Here is a 6,000-nt window from a genome sequence, read left to right on the forward strand (position 1 = left end):
GTAATTTCTGCAACAAATTGAAGTTCTTGGGATGGTGTATTATCAGGGTCTGTCTTCCCATGTTACTTCTAAACGGGAATTCTTGTTCCATGCTGCCAATTACTTCTGTCCATTGAAAAACACAAGCGAGCTTATAAAATCACATAATTTAGTTTTGTTCAATTTTAAATGTGTAACAATGACAGCCATGTAAATGTCGAAGAGTAAAACTTTTAAAAAGTCAAGTTCTAGTTTTTCTGTGGTGGGTGAAGAACATACGGCATTTCACTGCCCCCATTTTGTCCCGATATTTTGCATTCTTTCCAAAAATATAATCACAGTATTTACCTTTAAAGCTATCTGCGGGAAACTCACAGACCAGCTCTGCTCTTCCCATGAACAGAGATTGCTTTGTTTAAAAAACATACATGCCATTAATTTGAGTAATTCTTTGAGCTGAATTCTCAGCTGTGCCCAGGCTCGGTGAGAACAGCTGATGGAGGGGAGGCACGAAGGAGCTGTTTGCAGATTTTCTATCAGTTTTCTTTCAAGGATCCTCTTAACTACAACAAGTTGTATCTCATATTTTCCTTTGTGGCAGTCCTCCTTGTCAGGCTTGCCTTGGCTCTGGGAAATGAGGAGCCTGGATAAGGCATTATCCCAGGCAATATCTGCAGCGCAGTTGGCAAAGGTCACTGAATGTGGCTTTATATCACATTTCAGCTTGTCTGAGCCTGGGGCTTTGTAAACCTCAGTTTCTTGGGGAGTCCCAAGGGTGCTTGGATGGGCAGGAGTGCAGGTCACTGTGCCTTGTGCTTGCTTTGATGTAGGTTGGGCAGGTGTAACGAATTAAGTGTTAAAAGCCATTCCTGAGCCTTGAGCAAACTTGCGTGACTACACCTGAATTTCTACTCCCCATTTCCTCATTTTGAAGGAAACAAAGGGAGGTTTTGCCCTGCTGTAGACCTATAAAAGGCACGGATGTGTGCAGAGCTTCCATTCCAGAGGCGTAAATCACTGGCAGGACTCCCCCTTTGACCTTGCACCACGTCTGGATTGAGGTCTGAGACTGCTTTTAGTAATTGCACTTCCAATGGTGACACAGGTGACACAAAAGATTTTGAAGTAGCAAGTGGAAAGAGAATCACACAAAGTTACCATTTGTCAAGGCTTCATAATCCTCTTTTTCTATCCAGAGAAGCTACCTGGGTAGAATTTGAAGATTTTTCTTGCTTTACGCTTGCCTGGGCATTACTAGAACAATTGTCCTTAGGTGCAGAAATCTCGGTATTTCTATAGTATATGTATAATTAGTCTGACACTTCCCAGAGCATCACAGGTGGCCCTGCATGCTCAGAAGGTAGGAGGTGCCCCAAAAGCGTTGGATTTACCCCAACTATGCAGAGATTGGTTATGCATGCTGGGTCTGATACTCCCTATTTCTATTGTAGAAGACTTAAGACTTTTCTATTGTGGAAGACTTAAGACAAAGCTGGAAGTCAGATTACTGGAAACTATCACAGAAAAAATTGGAAATGAGAAATGTACTGTGATGTCCTTTGGGGAAAGGTCAGCAGATCAGTCTGCCTATAAACAGCCACCAGCTATCTCTGCTCTACGTAGGTTAATATAATTTCCTACTAAAAGTCATATATGTTAGCGTTATGCAAATTAAGACAATGCTATTAAAAAACATAAAGAAGGTAAAAGAGGGGCTCTACTCTAAGATGATGCTTTTAGGCTGGATTTATGTTGTCATTTTCATCTGCTGGTACCTTCAGGTGTCTTTTGGGAGTTAGTTTCCAAATTTGCTTCAGATTTCATCCTTTACAGTCTGGCACCTCCATAGTGGACTCCAAGGTAATATTTAGAGTGGTGGAATATAACCATTTGTTTTCATTCTCATTTACTAACGGTATGTTCAGCAATTGTATAATGCAGTCCTATATAAATTCTTTATCTTTTATCTTTGTTGCAGTGTTCTTTCTTTACTGACTGTATTGTGTGTTTCTTTTTTTACTAAGCAGAGTTTTCTATTCATTGTTGTGAGAACCTGATTTCTTTGAGGAGGTTTTGTGTGAACCCCCCCCACTCAAAGGAAAGCAGCTCTTTACCAGCTTCCCTCAGCTGAAACCTCCATCTCTGACTCCTGCACCATCCCACATCTCTGCCTGGGGACACGATGTGCCCAGTTCTTCCCTGAAGGTGCTTGAAGAGATGCATTTTATATCTTAAATAAAGCCATCTGTGAGCTCTCATGTGGCCAGTTCATGACTCAGATGGCAAGCAGCAGTTCCTTCAGCAATGGCAATATAGACCATTGCAATTTTGTCTTCATCCCCTAATTACTGAATGTTTCTGTTCTATGAATGTTTGGCTTCCAGATCCCATGAGCAAACTGAAGTTTTAAGTCTCGGTCAAGTGATAATTTAGATAGTAAAAGGCTGTAAGGAGAGGGCATCCCACACTTACCAGGAAGGGTCGTCTGCCATTTGAGGCATTTGGCATTAGTGCCAAAACACGAGTGCAGAAGAGTGCAAGACTAAATTAAGAAGTACATAATGAAGAGTAGGACAGAAGCATTAACTGCTGAGAACAAACCCTGGACTGGAGTGTTTAATTTAATCATAGAGATGCAGCTGGAAATTACATGTTTTAAACCTGAGGACGGAAAACAAAGTATTGCTATGAAAGCTGTGAAAATTGAGGGAACAAAGCACCTCACGTCTAATAGCAAAATCACCTCCTTCTCTTAGCTACAAGTGGGAGAAGAGGAAGTGAGTAACTAATAACTCTACCCACCCAAGGAAGCATGGGTATGAGAAACAAGAACACAGAAGCTAGGGAAGTTCCCCACCTTTTTTTAGCTGTCTTGAAAGCAAACGCCATTACTTGCTGATGGGCACACACAGACTTCTTTGTTGTGTGGTGAACCTCTTCCTTTTGTTCTCCTAAAGGCTGTGAATCCAAGTTACTTCAGGCAGGAGAATTCTCCTCAACAGTACCCAAACGGTGAGTCAAAGCCCATCCATATCAGGAGAAGGCCTACGTCACGGCTGGATGTGAGGCAGAGTTAAATCAAGGCTCACCTCTCACCCTCATTTCTTCTCAACCTGCAGTCCAAAGGGAGATGGTAAGGATCATGAGCTCTTAGAAAAAAAGAAAGATAAACAGATATATGGTCCTCCTGACATCAAAGAGCTTGAACGGACTCTACGTCTTGGAATGAACCCCAGGAAAGAAAAGATCAACATTCTGCTCCCAGTTTGGATGCCAGTCGCTGAGCTAGGTGGTGGAAAAATCTGCTAAGGGGTCCTTGCTGGAGTAACTGGGCAGCCCTGAATCTTTCTGCCCAAGTAACTTCTCCAAACACAATGTGGATGGAAAGTCCTTGGGGAAGATTTCCAGCTGGGAATGTGGTCCATCTAGTTAAATAGCCATTCCTCGTAGGACTCTTCCTGCTGGGCCTGAGGACTTCTGCCCTGGGAGGAGAGAAGCCAGTGAGAACTGTTCCACGTCCGAGTCATGGGGTAAAGAACATTCAGGTTGCAGTGTATCCATGGGGAGAAATACTCAGGGCTAGATGGTAGCCTCCTCTCTTTGTGAAGTACACATAGAGACCTGAAGCTTTTGCTACCGGCCTCTTGTCTCTTCTGTTCTTTCCCTTAGTGGTGAAAATGTACCTAGTGCAGGATTGAAGTAAAACATGTGCTTGTTTTACTTTGCCTACCAGGCTCTTGACATACTCTTGGCTTTGATTTCCTAATGAAAAATGCATGTGTGAGTCAATAATCATGTATCTGGGGTAGTGACAGAAGCCATCCAGCTAAATGCTCGTGCTGTCATCCCCAGCTCCCATGCAGCTGCTTACACAACTGAGAATTCCAGCCTAGATAATTTAAGAAACAGGCACAAACCTACCCCTTAAGGAAAGCTACATGCTCTTCAGCAGAAACTAATGGTAAACCACAAACATGAGTCTAGAGACTGGCTCTAGCTTCCCATTTTTGTCCCTGACTCCCAAACGACCTCTGTCTAAGCAAGGTAAACCTTTATTTGGCTAAGACAAATGAATCTTTGAAGCAACAAACCTTGTAGAAGCAGCAAGTCTTGTAAAAGAAATCTCATAAAATTATGTATTCTTTCTTCCCTTTTAGCAACTGTCTTCGATTTGCTAGAAAATTTTTCTCCAGAATTGCTGTGGTTTTCAGCTCCACAACTTTGGAAAGTTTTTTGACCAAACTTTCTAAACATATTCATGCTGATGTCTGCATGGGAATTTGGCACACCTGAATGTCAGATGGGTACCTGGAAACATTTGTCTAAGGGACTCCAGAACTCACCTGCTCTTCCAGAACTCCAGAAGGTTTTCCCAAGGAAATAAGTTATTTTCAATCTTCTATTTTTTTCTGATGCATGGGTGACATTTGTAGAGGGACTGTTCTTCAGGGGGGAATATATAAGCCAGCAGAGAGTTGGTGGAAGTTTCTTGTGTGGACTTTGTTGCAAGCCCTTGGCTTTCAGGTCTGTTTTTTCTCACTCGGGCTTCAGGGCTCCTTAGGAAACACTTCAGCCCTGGCTACTCCTGTAATAGGAGCTCTGAAATGGTCATACAGCTTGTAAATTGGCACATCTTATGCTTTTGGATATGCTGGAGAACATGCTGGGGACATTAGTTAAAGCATCCAGAATCCTGGTGTATGATTTACCACTGCCATATGAGGAATGCTTATCCTGAATCTATTGCCCTGAAATCACCCCTGGCAGCAGCTGCAAGAAGTTTCTTAAGAAATGGATGCAAGAAAACAAAAATGCGTAATTGCATCTGAAATGTTCCTTTCCTCCTGTTCCAAGTGATTTGCCAGATACACTCTGCTGATACACATTTTCTCAAGTATTCCTTTATAACCTTTTTCTTGGTTTGCCTTCCTCAGCAGGAATCCTTACCTGGGAGAACTTCTATAGCTCATTTCTTCTTTGCAGCCCCCCAGTGACTCTGGACAAATTGAATCTCTCTTCTCTCTTCTCCTACTCTGAAATGTTTCATTTCTTTACCCCCAAAAGTATTGACTTCTAATTTATTCATGTCTATTTCTAACTACTGCTCTCTTCGTATGCACTAGCAGAGATTTTGTTTAGCACTGGATTTTGCTGCCATGGCAACTTAGCTGCATATTTTTTATTTATTTATTTTTAAATTCCTTTAAAATGCATTCTTTGGTAATGGAGAGGAGGGCCGGAGTAGCAGAAACATCACAGTTTTCGCCTTGTGCGTTTCACAGCTAGGGGAAAATTTAACTCCGCCTTTCCGAACGGGAGCTGCTGCTTAACGACACAGCGCGCTCTGCTGGTGGGAGCACAGAAGCTTTTCAAATCTTGGCCCAGCTGAACCTGATGATTTGCTCCATAACAAACACTGCACTTCTTATTTTTCTTTTTTTTTTTTTTTTTTTTCTTTTTTGGCTGTGCAGCATTCCTTTTGATTTCCAAGTGTTTGGAGAAGTGTGCTCCAAACACTCCCCATCACTCTCCTCTTCATTCTCGCTTGAGGTAGGAGAGCATGGACACAAGACATTATGGTTTTGGCTGTGAAGTAGCCTAGATGAATGAAAGGTCAGTCCCTTCTCTTTCATCTTCACCTTTCCTCCCAGCTCATTTGCAGTGACATTTCATGTAGCATTTATTAACACCTGGCCTAAACCATTTCAGTCTCTACCTCCTCAATCATCTGGCACTTTTTTTTTTTTGTATTTTTTACAATTTTGTACAAATTTTGTACAGATTTCTTTTACAGATTTTTACAAATCATGTAGAAATCAGAGAGTAGGTAGTCTCTCTGTATGAAACAGCCTCTCTCTTCATTTACCCCCACTATTTTGTAGTTTGTAGCTGACTGGTTGACTGCTTGATGTAACTTTTCGTCCATTTTTAATTTAGGTTTTATTTGTAGCTCTCTAAGGGCGTGCCTCATTTTTTTTCCTCAGTTGGACCCATTTAATCAATTCTGTTCTTCTTACTGAT

This window comes from Numenius arquata, chromosome Z (assembly GCF_964106895.1).
Source record: "Numenius arquata chromosome Z, bNumArq3.hap1.1, whole genome shotgun sequence".
NCBI classification, from domain to species: Eukaryota; Metazoa; Chordata; class Aves; order Charadriiformes; family Scolopacidae; genus Numenius; species Numenius arquata.